This window comes from Pteropus alecto, unplaced genomic scaffold, assembly GCF_000325575.1.
Source record: "Pteropus alecto unplaced genomic scaffold, ASM32557v1 scaffold81, whole genome shotgun sequence".
Lineage (NCBI taxonomy): Eukaryota > Metazoa > Chordata > Mammalia > Chiroptera > Pteropodidae > Pteropus > Pteropus alecto.
Window position 1 is genome coordinate 6694312 of NW_006433378.1, and position 19825 is coordinate 6714136.

Here is a 19825-nt window from a genome sequence, read left to right on the forward strand (position 1 = left end):
GATTCCAATGTACAGACAAGTTTGGGGACCCCATGATTAAGAGATTTGCCATGAAGATGATGGCATTTGAAAACAGTGTAAGAGGAAGGTATGAGGGGGTTATTCAAATTAGAAAAGAGAAACCTGAAGATTTTTTAAAATTATAGTTTCCAAGTGTGTAAGTAAATTTCACAAAGAATGCTGTTGTCTACATGAACTGAAGACCAGCAAGGAGGACATGGGGTTAACCTGGTCAAAGCCCTTGGATTCGACCCAAAGAAAAATTTCCTAGCTGCAGGTTGTTACAAGGAAATGTGGGGCGGTGAGAATGGGGTTGTGCAATCCTGTCATTTAAGAACTATAAAAATAGTATAGATTCTCATCTATTTAGAACGTTTTAATGTCACTCTTTCTGAAGGTGAAGAGGTGAATGCAATGACCTGTCTAGATTTCTTCTTTGAAAAATTTCCACTTTATTACTCTTCTCCTCATTTCACATCTTGACTTAAAAGACAGACCTCCACATTAACAATTCAAAGAAAACATAACCTTTACCCGCATATCTGCTTGAATGAATAAAATATCTGACAGCTAGTAACAGTTTGAGATGCCACTAGTTCAAACTGTTTGGATCTCTAAAAGGCTAATTTGAGCTTATAGATGACAAGCATACTCCAAATAGAGAAGACCATCCGAATTTGATTTGATTAGGTTCTTGTGTCTGAAATGTAAATGTTACACTCAAGGATGATACATCATCATGACTGACTGCAACACACACACATACACATATACACACACAGAATTGTTATTTTCATGACACCCAGAAATATTACATGTGTTTAAATATAGCTATAATTCAAATGTGTTCTTCTCTGTATATGAAAGTGTCACTGGCTATCGTCAGTAGGACATGCCCTCTGAGTAGTCTTTTGCAAGGCTGGTAATGGATTTACCTTGATTATAACTAACATCACTACCAGTAACATGCACCAGTCCAACTGCTGGAGTTTCAATTCAGAGGAAAAAAATAGGAGGCCATTGATGAAGCAAATCCATACTCAGTGGTTGAACATCCAAAGATTGAGGAGTGTCATCCTCAAACTTTGTTGCACATTAGCATTTCCATGGGAAACCATGGGTGTGGAAGCCAGGCATCAGTAGTTTTAAGATTCCCCAGGTGACTCCAGGATGCAGCAAAGTTTGAGAACCATTGCCTTACTCACCTTCATTATAGGATCTAAAATTTCTTAGAGAAAGAATTTTTCTTAGGTCTTATGTCAAAAGTAGAGGTAGGAATTAGGTAAATTTTCCTCTTTGCTGGGTGTGACAGAGATTATTTGTCCCAAACATTCACTGCACCTAATTCCTCCATCATAAGAGAATCTCTAATAACTCACTGACTACATGGCCACTCAGAATAAAGACTACTTTTTCCAGCCTCACTTGCAGCAGAGCATGGCCTATGTCTCAATTTTGGCCAATGGGATTAAGTAGAAGTGGTATGTGCATATTACTGGACAATTAAAGGCAAGGTGTGTATTCTTCTCTCCTATCTTCTTGCTAGCTTGAATGTAAACTTTATTGAAGCTCCAACAGCCAATTGGACAATGAGATGACATGGAAAATGGAAGGTTCCAAAACACAAAGAAACAAGATAAAAGGAGCTTGGTTCCCTGTATCACAGAACTTGATACTAGTCCTAGGCTGACTATCTCTGGGCTTCTATATGGGTAAGAAAAATAAGCTTCTATCTTGTTTATGGCACTGTTTCTATTAATTGCTGCTGAATTTAATTCTAACAGACTTACTGGTTCTCAAATTTTGGTTTATATCAGAAACACCTACCAAGCTAATGAAGCATATTGAAGTAGGTGATTCTGATGCCTAAATTTGAGAACAACTCTGCAGATATCTCTGGGTGTTAGAGAGGATGCATGGTAAGGGTAAAATTTTAAAAATTAATAATTTACTAGACTCATTTTGAAAAAGGGAATCTACTGAATAATGTGTTTTGCAGTATAGCATAGTGGTTAAAGACTTTGATTCAAGAGACAAGTAAACCTAGACTTAAATTCTGGACTTGCTACTTACCAGCCACTAGTAACTTAATTTTTCTAAGCCAATTTCCTCATTTATAAAATAGCCAGTAACAGGACCTAGTTCTGGTGATATAATGAGAATTACATGAGATAATCTAAGACAATGGTTAGTATAGTAACTGCCACATAACAAAGGCTCGAAAAATGTTGGCTTGAAAAAATGAGAGTAGCATTTATGATCTAGTTTCGAGTTACATTTTAGTCACTGACTATCCATTTCTACTCTGTCAATGTGGTAGCTACTAACCACATATGTCACCACTGCACACTTGCTGGTCTGGCTACACTTGAAAAAGGCAATAAAAAGTGTTTGCCAGAATGTGGAGAAATGGAACATGTACCCATTGCTGGTAGAAATGTAAAATAATGTAACCACTTTGTAAAACAGTTTGGCAGTTCCTCGAAATGTTAAACATGGAGTTATCACATGACCCAGGAATTTTCCTAGGTATGTACCAAAAGAAATGAAAACATATATCCACACAAAAAACTTGTACGCAAGTGTTCACTGCACCATTATTCATAATAGTCAAAAAGTGAAAAATAAACAAATGTCTATCATCTGAATGGGTAAACAAAACATTCCATACAATGTAATATTATCTGACAAAAAAGGAAGGACATATTGATACATACTGTAATACTAGAGGGACCTTGAAAACATCCTAAGTGAAAGAAGCCCGTCACAAAAAACACACACTGCGTAATTCCACTGGTATGAAATACCCAGAATAGAAAATTCCATAGAGATAGAAAGTAGGTTAGTGGTTGCCTAGGGCTGGAGGTAGGGGGGATGGGAAGGACTGCTAATAAGTACGAGGTTTCCTTTTGAGGTGACAAAATGTTCTAAATTTGATAGTGATGATGACTGTACAACTCTGTGAATGTACAAAAGACCTTTGAATTGTACACTTTAAATGGTTGAATTTATGATATGTAAATTTTATCTCAATAATGCTGTTAAGAACAAAACATGGCACCTCCCTCAAAAAAAAAAAAACCATTAAAAAACTAGCTTTGTGTGATAATAGGGGAAGTATAAAATTTACCAAGGCAACATCATAAAATGGAATGAACATTGGCCAAGAGTCAAGACCTAGGTTGTAGGCCTGCAGTCACCACTTACTAACAGTAAGGCCTAGAGCAACTATCCTCTATCTTCCGCCTCTTCATTTAATAAAAAGACTAAAGTTTCATTTCTAATATTTGGTGGCAGTGATGTCTTTCCTGTGGACCTGAAAGCAGCTGTTGCATCAGATTCTCAGGAGGCTTGATGATCTAAAATGCATAAGAGCTGATGCTTCTGGCTTCAGCTGTGTACTCTCCTTACTGGTAAAAATCTGATGAAATACCTGCAGATTGCCAGGCCAATGAAACAGCCCTTCTAAAAAAATGCATAGTGTATTCTTCTAGGAATCTTGCAGAGAGAAAGGGGATCGTGTTCTAACTCAGTTTTGATGGAAGCATTTTGTTCAGGTTATTTCCTTTCCTTTCAGACCAAAAGGGGTGTGAGGGAGAGAAATAAAGCACTCTTCAAGTTATCTCTGCTCAAAATTATATTCCTTGTACTATATCAAGAACAAAACAAATAAAACAAGAAATCTTACCAATTATAGACTCATTTCAAAAATAATAATATAATTGTGGAAGGAGAAGGGACATTCGTTCCAATCCTCTCATCTCACTGATGCAGAAATCAATGACTGGAGGTTTAAATGACTTGTTCACGGTCCCATTATTTGCTGAATTGGGACTGGAACTTTTGACCGTTGACTCCAATTCTGATGGCTTGTCTTTGACCTCGTATAATACCATCTTCTCAGTTGAATTTCAAAGTGGAAAAGGGAAGATTTAGCCTTATATATACCTTGCTTTTATTTAATTTAACAATCAGTCCAATTAAATCACAAGTGAATGTTAAAGGAATTAAATCTCAGCTTTTATCTGAAAGAATCACTTCCATCAAATATAAGGCCAGTGTTTCCTAACTCTTTTGTTGAAAATTTGGTATGCTTCCTGCCTCAAAACTTGGCTACTTTCCCTTCTCTAGGCTCACATAGTTGGTGATCTCATGCTGTCTCACTATAAATACTCCCCTCCCTTCTTCATAACTCACAACTGATCCATCAGGAAATCCTATTGACTTGACCTTCAAAGTATATCCAGAATCCAGCCACTTCTCCGTTATCACTGCTGCCATACTGATCCAACCCACCATCGTCTTTCCTCTCTGTATTACTACCAGTAACCTCCTTGCTATTCCTTGAGCAAGTCAGATGTACTCACCTCAGACTCTTTGCTCTAACTGGTTCTTTTGCTGGAAATACTTTTCCACAGTGGTAAATGCTAAAATATATGCAAGTTTGTAGACCTTCGTTAAGAAATCACAAATACAAAATTAGATGCAAGTCCTTGAAGGGGCCCCTGCAAGTTAGGGATCTCGAAATTTAAACTTCACTAGCTTTATACCAAATCTACCTCTTTTCTCAGATGCCCGCTTGGCTGAATCCCTCGCCTCCGTCAAAGCTTTATTCCTACCTTCTCAATGAGGCCTGCCGTGACCTCTCTGTATAATATTGCAACTAGTTCTTCCACTTCTCTACTTTTTCCCCCCATAGTACTTATTATCTTTTAACATACTATATAATTAATTTATTGTTATAGTTACTGTTCCTTCCTCACCACCTTGCTAGAACGTAAGCTCCAGGATCCCCTGTCCCTAGTATTGACACGGAGTAGGTGTTCAGTAAACATTTACAGAAGGAATGAATTCCTATTTCTAGAATAACATTTTAAAAGCAATTGGAACTTCTAGGCCTGGCTTATGCTAGATGCTCAGTTAGCCATCATCTTGAAGATTAAATTAATTTTTAAAAGTTATCATTGCTATTATTCATCTAGTATTTAACATGTGCTAAGCTCTTTTTACATTCTCTTGATGATTCCATTAGGTAGCTACTATTATTATTCCATTTCACAGATGGGAACCTAGTTGAAACATGCTACCTATAGTCATATAGCTTAGAAATAACCAAATAAAATTGAACCCAAGTCTGCCTTATTGCCAAGCCTGTGATTTTTCCATTTTGCTGGTAGCAAGTGACATTAATATCCCAGTTTCTTTCTGGCATGGCTGAAGGAAGAAGTAGAAAAACTACATGCATTTGAGATTAATGTACAGTTTCAATACATACTTGCTTTGCAACCCTGGGCAAGTTTCTTGACCTCTGAGTTGGTTTTCTCATCTGTAAAATGGGCCCCACAGTACCAAGTTTGAAGGAAAGATAAGTGAAGTAAAGGTGATAGTATCTAATATCGAGGCTTTAATATGCATCAGATAAAATATTCCCTTCAAAAGATTTGAAAGAGCTTATAATTAAACACACACATTCATAAATAGAATTCGGAGGAGGGTGTGAGCCAGTTGCTATGGGGAAGTCGGTGGCAGGGCTTTTCTGGAGCTAAGCACAAAGAGGCTGAGCTCAAATAAACAGTGTAGGAGTGGGGCAGAGAAGACCAACGTTGCATACCACAAGGGAATGAAAGAGACACTCTTCTGAAGTTACATTTTGTCTTTGCCTCCCACAAGTTGGCTTGCTCACGTCTTTCAGTAAAACCCTAGAGTAGGTCTTTTTTCAACACTTCACTGAGCAAGTGTCATAGGATACCTGAAGTTTCCTGGAATTGAGTCATCCCATACAATTTCAAATATCTAAAGTGCTAAATGAAAGAAAAACTCCAACTTGTTATATTTCTGCCAAGATATATTTGGGCACAATAGATGAGGAAAGCCAATCTGGCAGTGTTAGGTGTAGGGGAGGTTGAGCCAAAGGTTAGGACGTCACCCCTAGGTTAAGGAGTGACAGGCTAGTACCCACAAGACTCCAGTTAACTTGGCTGATGGCCTGAAGCTTGCTTCATGCACGCTGGAGGAGCCCACATCTTATACAGACCCTGACATGGGCAGGCAGTGTTGATTCATATAACTTTATTTATTAACTTGTTTTAATTGGAAAATTAATACATACACAAAAAAAAATCCATGAAAATTCAGAAAGTACAAAAGAGTCTGTGAAAAGTAAGTTGTTTTAATTTTTCTCACTTCAGACTCTTGTAGCCCCCTCTGCAGAGGCAACAACTATATATCATTTCTTCTGCATTTTTCCAGAAATACTTTTTCATATGCTAACACATTTGTAGCTATGTGTACATACTTTCTCCTATTAAACTTTTCACCATATACTCTCACAACGAATTTTTCTTTTTGCCATGTGTATATATCACTTTTTCAAAATTAAATAGGTAATTTTGCCCAGTGCATTCAACTGGGTAGGAAAACATCTTTCAAACTCTGTTCCTTGGGTCGTAGGAATTGTAAATTATTCACGGAGATTCTCTCAGCACATCTGGAATCTCACCTAGGCTCTATGAACTGCTTGTTGATAATGCCAGTCCAGAACAACAGGTGCTACAATTGAGGAAACTGTGACTGGATGTGTCTTTGAGACAGTTTATCTGTGATTATTCGTCCTTCTCTCTCTGGTACCCAGTTCTCTGCACGCAGTTGGATCAGTGATGGAAGCTGGGATAGCTCCGATTTGCTTCTGGATTTCAGATCTCTCTGAGGTGAGTTCCTCCAAGCTCTGTTACAATAATAGATGTCCAATAACTTTGAAAATATAAAATCCTGTAACCAGGATCAAAACCAGGGAGCAGAGAAATTTCTGTCGAAGAATCAATGGGCTAATGCTTAGAATTATCAAGAAACTTCAGGAAAATTGCTGTTCATAAGAGAATCTTGCAAGAATGTACAGTTGTCTAGACACTAGCAATAACCAGTTAAGCCAGTGTTTCCCATATTTTGGGCATTAAAAACCCACCTTCATAATTTTGTTGCTGTTTTCAAGTATCACTTCTGATATAATTTATTTATTTTTATTTCAATAGGTTCATTTTTATTTAGATTAAATATATGAAACTATTATCCACACAGCCGCCAGAGTGATATTTTTAAAATGTCAATCAGGTCACATCACCCCACTGCCCAAAATATTCCAGCAGCTTTCATCTGATTTAGAATATAAATTGTCTACAAGGATCTGTGTGATTTGTGCCCTCTACATGCCCTCCTCACCTACCTCTGCCATCTTCGTCACTTAGATTAATCCACAATGGCCTCCTTGCTGTTTCCCCAACATGTCAAGTTCATTCTCATCTCAGAGTCTTGGCATTTTCAGGTGGCTCTGCCTGGAATGCTTCTCCTCTAGATATCTCCTGGTCTTATAACTTTAATATATTTAGGTCTCAAATATCTTTTTCTCAGAGAGGTTGAGCTGACCAACCTATCCAAAATGGCGCTTGCTCATCATTACATGGCCCTTACCCTGCTTTACTTTGCTTCTTAGGATTTATCAGTATTGAAAATATTATTCAATTATTCAATTCTTTAATTATTTTCTATGTCCCCTGACTAGACTGTAAGCTCCAAGCATTTAGGAGCTTTTCTTTTTAACTTACTATTGTATTCTCAGAAGCTAGACTAGTGCCTCAAACACAGTAAGTACTTAATAAGTAATTGTTGAATGAATGGACACATAGATAAATGGAACAGATTTGATTCCCTAGGAATAGACCCTATTATTTAATAAGGAAGGCTTCACAAATAAATGAGATGAATGGATTAGTCATTAAGATTACAGAAAAAGCTGACTAGCTTTTTAAAAAAGTGAATATAGATACCACCATCATACAACTAAATATGTGTCCAGATAAATAAAAAAATAGATAATTTAGAGAAAATCATTTTTAAAAACCTAAAAATATACTGAATTTTCTTCTGATTTCTCATTGGGAAAGAACTTTCCCCACAGTAAAAAATAATAAATAAAATCATCAATACATTTGAATTCACAAACACTGCAAATTTTAGAATATTTATTGCACTAGATATTATTTGTTTGTTTTTGCATTTCTCAGGAAAATGCAAATTAAAATCACAATGAAATACCATATATATCTATTACAATGACTTAAAAAAAAACAAAACTGGCAATACCAAGGGCCAGTGAAGATGTGGAGTGACTGAAACTTTCATATAATCCTTGTAGGAATAACAAATGGTAGGGCCATTTCGGAGAACAGTTTGGCAATTTCTTATGAAGTTAAGCATATGCTTACTACACAACCCAGCTTTGAGGTATTTACCCAGAGAAATAAAAATTTATGTTCAAACACTTGTGTGTAAATGTTTATAGCAGCTTCATTTATTATTGACAAAAACTGGAAATAACTCACATGCCTTTCAACTGGTATGTGGATAAACAAATGTGGAATTCCATACACTGGAGTACTACTCAACAATAAAAGAGGAACAAAGTTTGTGAGATAACACGGATGTATCTCACAAACCCTTCATAAGCTAGTTGAAAGAGGCCAGACTTAAAAGGCTGTATTCTGTATGATTTCACTTATATAATATTCTGGAAAAGACAAACTATAGGGATGGAAAACAAATGGGTGGTTGCCAGGATCTGGAGGTGGGAGAAGTGTTGACTACAAAAGGGCATGAGGAATTTTTTGTAGGTGACGGAAATATTATATATTTTTATTTTGATGCTGGTTAGCTAACTATGCATTCGTGGAAATTCTTAGAACTTCTAACTAAAAAGGGCAAATTTTACTATATGTAAAATGTACCACAATAAACATATATATTTTTAAAGGATAAAATTAAAATGTATGCAAACTAGAAAATGTTTTTAAAAGGAATGACAAAGTACTTATGTTAATATATAGGGTACATAAAATTAATAAGAAAAACACTAGTTGCTAAATAACAAAGGAAAAAATGTTCATTTTAACTAGTAATCAATGAATATAAATTAAAGCACATTGAGATACCATTTCCCACATTTAACCTCTTTCTCCATTGCCTATTTAAAAAGGTCAATACAGAATAGTGATAACTGTAAAGCGATATATATGCTCACAGAATTTTGGTGAGAGTGTAAATTGCTTCAAATCTTCCTGGGAAGCAGTCTGGTAAATCTGTGTCAAGAAATTAAGAAGTGTACATGCTTTTTGCTTCAGGAATTTTACCTCTGAGTATCTATTCTAAGGAAATAAACTGAGTTGTGAGAATAGTTTTATGTATAAAGATAGTTGGCACAAATTATTTACAGTAGTAAAAAGTTAGGAACAACCTAAGTGTCTTACATTGTTATTGTTTAAAAAATTTATGATTTATTTATGTCAATAAATAGTATAAGGTGGTCATTGAGAATGACATTTTTGAAGAATTTTTAATGATAGAAAAGGCACTTAGGAAATAATGGTAAGAATTGAGAATAGCATAAAAAGTATAATCTCAATTGTGTAAAAGTTTTCATACATAAAAAAGTTCAGGAAGACTATTAATATGTTTATTATAGTTATTTGTGGTAGGTGATTTAATTTTTGTTCTTATTGGCACCTGTTTTTTCTTTAAAAATACCCCAAAAATATTATTGTGAAAGAAACATTCTGAGGTTAAGGAGACTCAGCAGATAGCCCTGACCTTGGATTTCAGATCACTGGTGTTACTATTCCACAGAAGCTTACTATCTAGAAAATCCACTACATATGTGGATTTTGTCTTCCAAAACCATAAGCCATGACATTTTGAAATAAAAAACAATGCTATAATGTTGGAATATAGTAGTGCTTTTCTTAGAAATTAAAGTGTGGCTCTGTTTATACTTCTGTTAAAATTCAAACTTTTAAATATGAGACTCGAAACTAAAACGTCACTGTCCGTTATCATAGCCACTAGCCACACGTGGCTATTGAGCACATGAACTGTGGCCAGTCCTGAGAGGTGCTGCAAATATAAAATACACACCAGATTTTGAAGACTTTGAATTTTAAAAAAAAGATTATAAAATATATTGTTAGTAATGTTTATATTGATTATATGTTGAAATAGCAAGTATATATAAATTAAATAAAATGTGTATTTAAATTAATTTTACTTTTTTTCAGAAAGTAATCTCATTACTATTACCTGTTTCTTTTTATTTCCTCAATGTGGTTACTAGGAAATTTTAAGTTCCATATTTGGCTGACATATTTCTATCAGGCAGAGCTGCTTTAAGAACTGTTTTCAGTCTGGCCTTTGAGCCTCATACCCTTCCTCATGTTTGCACATAAACAAACAATATAGACCCCTCCCTCATTCTCACTGTAAGATAAAATGCCATTTTCTGCTGCACTTTTCTGCTGCTATTTCCTTGGGCTGCAGTACCTTTCTCTAATTCAAGTTTAAATTCTATTGATCTTAGGTCCAACTACAACGTTGCCCTATCAATGAAGCTTTCTGCATTAATAGGGATCCTATTCACCTGCAGAAACCACAGTTAAATACCTCAATCAAATAGGTATTTTTCTCTCTAGTGTGTCTAGAGGTGGACAGTCCAGGACTCCTGGTGCAACAGCCTGACATCATCGACCTCTGGGCTCTCGCTGCCTTTCTGTTTCACAGTCCTTGGTGTGGGGCTTCTCTATTCATGGTCATTTTATAGTCACAAGACAGCTGATCCACCTCCAGCCATAAACCTGCATTCCAGGTAGGGAGAAGAAACAGAAAGTAATAAGGAAGAAAGGAGACATCATAAGAGTAAAGCAAAGTTTCCCAGAAATCTTCAGCAGACTTTCACTTGTATTTCATTGGCCAGTTTTGTATCAATTAGATACCTGATTTTGCAAGACTGGGAGAAAAACATAGTTCTTTTTGGTTTTGCTCTAGTTTTCGTTCTTCTTGTTGGCTTTGGTTCTATTTTTTGTTTTGTTTTGTTTTGATTTTTGCTGGACACATTGCTGCAAGGATATAGTAGTAGAAGAAAAGGAGATTCTAGTAGTGCCTGCCCACAGCTTTGATCTGACTGGTCAAAATTTATTTTTCTGGATGGTGCTTGATGCACGCTGAAAATTTTATTATTTTTGTTTTCCCTTTCCTAGTCTCTTGAGGGACTTTATTTCCCCATAAATATAGTTTTTCTTCAAGCAAAGAATACAATAGTTTATCACATTTTGTGTTTTCTTAATTACCATCACACTCCAGTATTGCCTCTGGGGCCTTTCATTCATTGTGCACAATGCCTAGAGTCTAAGAGCTTTTAAGGGGCCCAAATATTTGAAATCTGAAAAAAATGTCTTGGCTTCTAAGTGGACAAAGAAAACGATAATATAAAAAGTCATTAAATATTTAGTTAAATGTCTATGAAATATGTAGTTACATTCAATACATTAATTGTTCAATTTAGTGTTCACAAAAGCATTATTATGTTTGTTATATGTTTGCAGATTATGATCTCAGTTTCCTGAGTATGTATAACGATTACACAGAAATTATACCCAACCAGAAATTAAGTGATTTACTCCTAGCTTTAGTGGATTTTACAGTTGTCTTCCCACATCCTTCCCAACCAGATTGTGCCCCGCCTTGTGCCCTGAGCTGCCGAGGTAGACTCCAGCCACCAGGGACCCCGAACTGGAATAAGTGGTTTGAAAAATAATGGTCTTACTTCTTTTCATTAATCTCTCTTAAATGTATATATAGCTCACATTTACTTCAATATTTAACATTAGAAGTGTTTTGGTCTTTTAAATGAAATTCTGCTTTACTACTAACAAATGCATGCCCCACACCTGTTTATGTCATCTTTATATGCAATTACTTTTATTTTTAAAGCTAAATCATAGTATGGCTTTTTAAAAAAATGTAGGTTTAAAATATTTTTTTAAAAAAATATGTAATGTAATGGTGATACATACAATGGAGAAAAAATATAAAGTAGGAAAAGGGGTATAGGGACTGTTGAGGAGAATTACAATTTATCTATCTATTTATATTTCACCCGTTCCCCCACCAGCTTGGCAACCAGCTTGTTCTCTGTATCTATGGGTCTGTTTCTCTTTTATTTTTATTCATTTTTATTTATTCATTTTTATTTTATTCATTTGTTTTGCTTTTTTTTTAGATTCCTCATATAATACAATTTTGTCTTTGTCTAACTTATTTCACTTAGTATAATACCCTCTCGGTTTATTCGTGTTGTCACAAATGGCAAGATTTCATTCCTCTTTATTGCTGAGTAATAGCCTATTATTTATATACATCACATCTTTATCCTTTCATCTACCAATGGACTCCCAGGTTGCCCCCATTATTGTAAATAGTGCTGCAATGAACATGGGTGGGGGGAGAGGTGGATATCTTTTTGAATTAGTGTTTTTATTTTCTTCAGATAAATACCCAAGAGTGGAATTGCAGGATCATATGGCAGCTCTATTTTTAATTGTTTGAAGAACCTCCATATTGTTTTCCATAGTGGCTGCACCAATTTACAATCCTGCCAACAGTGTATAAGAGTTCCCCTTTCTCCATATCCTCTACAACACTTATTATTTGTTGATTTTTTTAATAACCATTCTGACATATGTGAGGTGATATCTCATTGTGGTTTTGATTCATATCTCTATTTTGGGTCTTTTTATTTAGAAGTTTGGTGATGTGTTTATCACCAGAAACATGATGTAGGAACTTAACTCTTGTTTCTATCAATTAGCCTATGGGAAAATTGGTTTTGTTGTATACTGTTTTGCTTAAAGTAGCAATTTTTAAGAACCTAAGTACTGAGATACCACGACAGTGGATCTGATAACGGAGACCTATGCTAAGTGACTAATAGGCGGGGAGCGTATACAGCGTGGAGACGCTGGACAGAGGGGTGATTCACCAGACAGAGCAGAATGATATGAAATTTCATCACCCTACTCAGGACAGTGAGCAATTTAAAACTTATGAATTGTTTATTTGTGAAATTTTCCATTTAATATTTTCAGACCATAGTTGACCGCAGGTAACTGAAACCAGGGGAAGTGAAACTGGATAATGGGGGCTACTGTACCTGTAATTCTAAGAGAGAGACTGAGTTGGGAATGGGGAGATCTAAGCCATTTGGACAAATGAAATGTGAATAAAAATGTACTGGCCTTCTCTCCCTACCCCTTCTAGTTATGAATAAGGGAGGATTTCACCCTGATTGCTGCTAGCAGCCGTCTATCTCACAACCATAAAGAGACCTAGGCTTAAGACAAAGTTCACACTTGTAGTGTGCAGAACAAAGAGACAAAAATTTTCCAAGCCCTTGAAAACATGATGACTCCACTAAATCAACAGCCCTGAAGTCTGACCTACCTGTAGACCTCCAGTTATCTGTGCTAGGGAAGCTCAGTGTTCTCTTTAGTGCCAACCTCATTAAAAATAAATGACAGAAGGTTAAGAATCATTCAGATGTCATAATGTTATCCCTTAATTTATCTGAAGGACAGTGAGGCTCATGGATTCAAGTAACTTACTCAAAGCTTGCTATATTAGTTTGCGGGAACTGCTATAATAAAATACCCCAGACTGGATCACTTAAACAACAGAATCTTACCTTCTCACATTTCTGGAGACTGAAAATCCAAAATCAAGTTTGGTTTCTTCTGAAGCCTCTCTCCTTGGCTTGTAGACTGCCTTCTTGCTGTGTCTTCACTTGGTCTCTGTGCACCCCCATGTGTCTCTATATGTCCAAATTTCCTCTTTTTTGTAAGGACACCAGTCAGATTGGATTAGGGGCCACCCTAACGGTCTCATTTTAATTTAATCATCTCTTTTAAAGCCCTATACTTAAATATAGTCACATGCTGAGATACTGGGGGTTAGTACTTCAACGCATGGACTGGGGAGGAGGGGAAACAATTCAGTCCATAATAATTGCACTGGACTTTCTTACCATAGTGCTAAAGGTCAGACTAAGACACCATGTTCCCTGACTTCCAACTGTGCTTTTTTATCACAATGAAAGGACTATTGAATTTCTGTGTAATATCTGCATGAATTATGATGAAAAATTTTAGAAGGAATCAAGATAGCATTTAGAAGCAGGTGGAAGTAGAGCTTCATCAGTAGTAAAGCTAAACAGAATGTGAAAGATCCAAAAAGCCTGTCTGAACTGTCAACTCTAGAACCTAATTACATAGAAATGGCATTTTTATTTTATGAATCCAAAAAAATGGAACATATCCACACGATTTTATAGTAGAAGATTGGTTAGGTAAATTATGGTATATCCATCCACTTGAAATACTATGCAGCCTTAAAAATTATGAAGTAGACAGATATTTCTTAAAATGAAAATGTAAGCATAGTAAAATTTAAAAACTTAGAGAATAGATTACATAACTATATGATATGTTCTGGTTTTCAAACATACATTTATGTATGTATGCAATTACTGGCAGCATACACATAAAACTATTAGTGCTGGACATTTGGAGCATGGAAAATAATATTTCCTCTTTGATTACTTTTTTCCTAACAAATTTTAAATAAATCTGGAAAGTTTATGTACTGAGCACTGAGAAAGTTCTCCATATCTAGAAGTCAAATGTGGGGACTTCTTTTGTCTGATCAAGCCCACAGCAATCAGCAGCAAAGTAAGCAAACCGTGGGCACAAAACAGCAGACCAGCGGCTGCTCTGGAGACTGTCTTTAATTCTACATAAAATTCTTATTTCAGGAGTAATCAATCCTGCTTTTCTTTAGGGGCTTGGCACCCTGCCTGCCCTCTGCCTTTAGCATTGTGTCAGGAAAGTTTTTTGTGTGTGTTTACTTTTTTCCTCCTTTTCCAGCCACTATGAGGAGCAAAGCCCGTCCTCCTGTTGCCCATTTTGAAGGCAGAGGCCATGAGCTGCAGGAGCATGGAGAGCCCAACTTTAGAATATAAGCATGAATGGTGCATAACCAAGACATCTGTGCGTGGAGCCTACAGAACTATTAAGCACACGATAGCCTGGCCTAGCCGAGCTCACTCCTCCACATCCTGGTCAAACAATTAGTCCCAGTAGCAAGCCATTTGAGTTGTTTAGGAATACGTGTTTTCCTTGCCTGCTCCCCAGCCTGAGCACATACCCTTGCTTCTGGCAATAGCCTTATAGTTATCACTGATCAGCACATCACAGTGTACTAAGTGTTTTACCCACACCATCCATTCTGGGAGAGGAAACAGCAGAGTGGCTGGGCAGAGCTTCATTTCAGACACTGGCCAGGAGTTCAAAGAACAGCCCTGCACTTGGCTTATGGTCTGAAGCTTGCTGGAATTGTTGAATGATCGTTTTCCTCTAACTTTTGCCTCCTGGAATGTTCCTCTTGGAGAGCTGAGGCCAGAAAGTGAGTCATTACCCTCCCAGGGTGGTGGGAGAGTGGTACCAGAGTAGACCTGAGGTTTCATCAGCCCTCCCGATCCCCTCTTCCCTCTCAGAGCCTTGTCCCTAACTCATCAGCTAACCAGAAGAGAGAAGCTGCAGGGCACTGGGAGGGGAGGTGGCCCACATAAGAAGGAGCGTGACTTGGAAACTGGACAGGAGAGCTGCTGGCCTTTGTGGATTTTTTACCTGATGCTTTAGGATAAGCAGGAACCCCTAGAAGTAAAAACATGTGGCTTCTTTCCTCAAACCTTAGGAAACCAAGTGAAAAAATAGCAGAGTAATGCCGATGAAACTGTCTCTGAAGCACAAACTAATAGCGATTTCAGATTCCAGGAAGATTCTATTTGGTTTTTTAGTACCTTCGGTGTTGCCATTTTTGCTTACAAAGAAGTGAGATAAATGGAGGCAATGCAACAGATTAAGTAAATTCTTACGTGGGAAAAGTTTTTCTCATAAGCTTTCAGTTGTTTTTGGTCTCTCGATTATATTGACAGATACTAGCATCTTGTTTTCATAAATGGATGTTACAATTTATTTCTACTACCAATTAGCAATTACATTGTAAATGCCAAATCAGTAGTGTAAAAATTAAGTACAGATTTTCCCTAAGACAACTTTACTTTTATTGGTAAACAGCATGGAGAGTAGCAAAGAAAAGATTGCTTGAAATATAATTATGCAAATGGAAGCCATTGCTATATTATTCAAATGGATTTTTGGAGAAAAATAAATCTTTCATCTTCTATAGAAAATATTTATTTAATTTCCAGTCTCTGACCTGACTTGGAACTTCACAGAGCAAAGATCATGTAATTGACACTAGTTTATTAAGTGATAGTTTTGTGTAGGATACCATCCAGATCACCTCCTGTTCACCCCTCATTGAAAGAGAGATTTCCTACCCTAAATCGTTCAAGGTGGCCAAACACACCTGACACTGGACAGATGAGATCAACATTGGTATATCAGTCAAGTATACTTACAGCCTGTGGGAGAACATCATGCACCATGGAGGGCCACATGGGAGCTGCATCTGGGAGCTGAGTAAACAAGGGCTGTGGGAGGCAGGCTTTGTAGGAACAAGAGATAGAATGACCCCTGGTTCCCATGGGAGAATGTGACTGGCTTGTCTGAATAATTTTACAGGCTGGCAGGGAAATACTAGCTATTAGGTTGAGGACCAAGTGGAATGTAGCTGATCTGGTTAATGGAGGAACCAGCCAAGTAGGAAGCTTTTCCCACTGAGTGGGACTATCTGGCAAAAGCAGGAGAGCTCATCGTTAGGCCTCTGGGCCCTGCAAAGCTCAAAGATGTTAAGGCAGCACATGAAATTATAGGTCTTACACTACAGATACAAAAGAAGAATGAGACATGGTTCCTGAGTGCAAAAGAGCTTGAATTTTCTGGGCTAGGATGGGAGTAGGGCATTGGAGAGCGGGAGTGTCAAACAATTATAAATGGTTCTGACTATAAGTGCAGGTGGACCTCTGAGCGTATAGGAGAAATAGGGTACAATAACTGGGACAAATAGACTTCGTAACAAACATGGTGCATGGCTAGAACCTCAAGGTGGGCAGGATGCATGGTTAGGGGGAAGCAAGTAGGGGGGCGTTCCAGAGGAGGAATGAGGTAAGAACAATTTTTGTTTCTGTTTAAAGAACATTCAATTCATTTATTCAACATATACTTACTGAGGGCATGGTTGGGGCACAAGCATTTCAGGATATAGGATAAAAAAGAATCAGGCCTTGCCCACTGAGGGTGAACTATGGGAAGGCATTTGGCCAGGGCCTTGAATGTGGACATACTTTCCAATGAGTTGGAACAACTACAGAAATATACCAACAGGAGAAAAAGATGTTCGATTTCTTTTTTTTTCAATTTCTAATTTTAATTATTGTAAACACTTAAAATATACCACAATTTCAATACCTTTTTTAGCTTTTTTTTTTTTAAATACCAGTACCTTAAAAAATTGGAAGTAGCCCTGGCATCTCTCGATTTCAGGGAAGCTCTGCTAGCCAGATGGCTCCCCGTGGCCCCCATCCCGCCACAATCTGGTTGGCTCTTCGGGGCTCACCTCTGGATGCCCTCCTCTTTGTTCATGCTAAGCATTCCCATCTCAGCACCCCTGGAGCGCTCTGGGCTTGTTCTTTCCTGTGGTGCAGTTGCTGCTTAATGCTCCAGCCAACTGGGCTACCTAGCATGTACGGGCAGGCACAAAAAAAGAAGCCTCTAAATTACTGAAGGGAGCTCTATGTTCTTTCCAGTACAGGGCAGTCATTTTCGGGTTGTCCAGTACAACCACGTACGCCCTACGATATTTATCGGAGACGTATTTCACCTTTTGTACTTGGCAACGAAAGCACGTAGATGCATACTAACAATGTTCTCAGGTTTGTTTTAATTTCATATTCCAAATATGCTCCAAGAGAAAAGATAAAGGAGTATTCTTTGGCTCCAGGAAATTCATTATGACTTAACTTTCTCTTCCTTAATGAATGACTATGTGCTCTGTATTATTTATTTGTGACACACCAAATAGTTCAGCTGGTAAAATATAAAGAGAAAGTAACCTCCCCATATCTTCAGAAATCAACAATGACAACAACAAAAGTCTTTAAAAGAGAGAGAAGAAGAAAACCTTTCCTGGATACAATTATCCCGGTTGGCAACAACGAAGTCCAAAAGCTGTAGTATAAAATTGGTAAAATTCCCATGGCCAGAAATGAACTTGTCCCCAAATAAATGGCTGTACAGATGGGCCCAAAGAGTTCCAGCATAACCAAATTAATAGCTTGGTTTTTGAGGGGTAGATATACACAAACATCACATTAGCCATTCTGAGAACTGTTTGCAGATTTTTAAAGACAACTGTACTACCTTCACAATGACCCCATGGGTAATGATGTTCCCAGATCTGGACATCAGGAAATCTTTAAGTACGTACTAGATGAGTTAGAAGGAGCCATGCTGACCCTAAATGTGATTATGAGTTCAGCTGACACCTTAGTAGGAAAACAAAATATCCAAAGTCTGCTAAGTAGTCACTAAAGCATATAATGTCCTAGAACAGGGAATCATTGTACTGTACATTCTTGCAGGAGGTGTAACATTTCAGATGTGTTCTTTCAGACTGGAGATTATTTGGGAAATGAGTGTATAAGAATCTTAAGATCGACAAATCACCACTTACATCCTGAAACAATTCTGACTTCATCTTTGGACTGTGGTTTACTTTGGAATCTTGAGTTGCTTTTGAACCATAATGCATGCTTAAAATTGACTAAAGGGACTCTCGAATGCAACTTGGGGAGATATTAATGCGAGATTAGAGGATACTAGACACTGAAGTAATGTTGGCATTGCTAAAACACTAGTTTCAGTCCTGGATCTATTAGTACCGCAGCTTTGCTCCTGATCGGCTCGATGAGCTTCTGACCAGGGTGGTTCTTGCACCTTGGCTCACTCTACCCAGGCCCAGGAGATACTATGGTTTCTATCTTCTCTCTCACTCATAAAAATGTATTGCCTGCAATCTGTGGTAGCTATATGAAAGAGTAATTACATGAAGAAATGCCCACGTAACTTCATTTTGTTTTACATTATTTATTTTGTATAACTTTATTTTCTTTTACACTCGAGCTGCCTTATCACTTAGCCACTGTACACTTAGCCACTAACTTAGCCACTGTACACTGTTTGCAAGGATCATCTTAGGGCCAGACTCAGGTAAGGTGAGTCAGGCACTGCCCTTGGGCACAAATTTTAAGAGGATGCTAAAAAACTCAGCAATCAAGGTAAGCGACATTTTAATGCAATGTTTTAAAAACCATATTGACAAACCATAGCTTGCAGGCCAGCTGCAAATTTTTGTAAATAAAGTTTTAGTGGAACCAGGGCCAGGATTTGGGCAAGGTGAATGAGGCAGGATCATGCAAGATCCTGTCTGTATTTATATTTTTATTGTTTATCAAATTTTTTGCATTAATTTTGGTTTTTAAAAATTGTCCCATATATCTAAATTGCCTTTCAACCTCCCTCTCACTCCATCAATCTTGGTAGTGACCAAGTCATTCTCGATTAACAGCATCAACTGGTGTCTAGTGCACAAAGCTGGCCCTCGCACATCAGCGCTTTCTTCCTTCTTAGGAGTAAGATCAGTCTCACACCTCATTCCCCTATCGTCCTGTCTTTCCCAGCTCACAGCCAGCTTAATCCCATCACAGGTGGTCATTTTTCTATATCCATACATCTCTTCTTCTCTTGAAATGATGAAGATTAATTTTTACTTAGGGTTTAAGAAGAAAATTGATTTGGAAGTAAAAAAAAGACATTGTAAAGAATTTGTATCAACAGGGGGACCTTGGGCAAATTCCTTATCGGTCTCCATTTATAAAGTAGGTGGATTTTTTTCATCGATCTTTAGCTTTCCTTCAACTATATAGTTTATG